Below are 830 nucleotides of genomic sequence, written 5' to 3'. Positions count from 1 at the left end.
CGGAACGGAAATCTGCTATACAACAGTAAACCAGTTATATCTTGGTTACAAACAGCTTTACATGATTATTCTCTTCCTCAACCGTGCCTTAATAAATTACTATTCCATATATACAAAAACGACTGTTGCATGTATACGTTTCATGATATAATTATGTTTTGTACACAGCTATACATGTTTTCCAAGCGAATTGTCGGTCAGATATATTAACTCTTAGTGTCTACAAGCTTTTACATACGAAAACAACCACTATCGTTGGCTCGAGTTTGTACAGGTATACAGTCCATTTAAAATTCTGGGAAATTGGGAAATGGAAAACGGGTATTTTGTAACTGGTTTTGATTACATAATACATATTTTCTGGTGGTCTGAACTTGTCAATGGCATTCAGGTAAGTTATGAGAATCTGTACCTCTCCATAGGCAACAGGGATCTGTTTGTTTACATTTTTTTAGGGTTTCTGCTTATCTTGTGGATATCTTGTTTAGTGGGTTTCTAAAAAGATACGATACGTATTTGTTACTTTTTTCTAATTTTCAAGACGTATAATATCAAATAATTTAGTATTTATTAGGTTACTGCTAGTGCCGTAATGAGGTTATTTTCACAGTTTATTTTACTGTGTTATAGAATACATTTTTTTATATATTTTTGGGGATGATTTAGATTATTTCCTTTGTGATTTGGGGTAATTTTTATCGGGGGAATAAATAACGTGATTTGTGGGGAGGTGTTTATTTTGAACACACGAGTACAACCTGAGCACTGTGATCATATAGTCCGGAATGGGGACAGTTCGGATAGAAGTATATACCAATATATAAACTTAC

The sequence above is a fragment of the Penaeus monodon genome, chromosome 32, assembly GCF_015228065.2.
Source record: "Penaeus monodon isolate SGIC_2016 chromosome 32, NSTDA_Pmon_1, whole genome shotgun sequence".
Classification (NCBI taxonomy): Eukaryota; Metazoa; Arthropoda; class Malacostraca; order Decapoda; family Penaeidae; genus Penaeus; species Penaeus monodon.
This window is presented reverse-complemented; position numbering follows the sequence as displayed.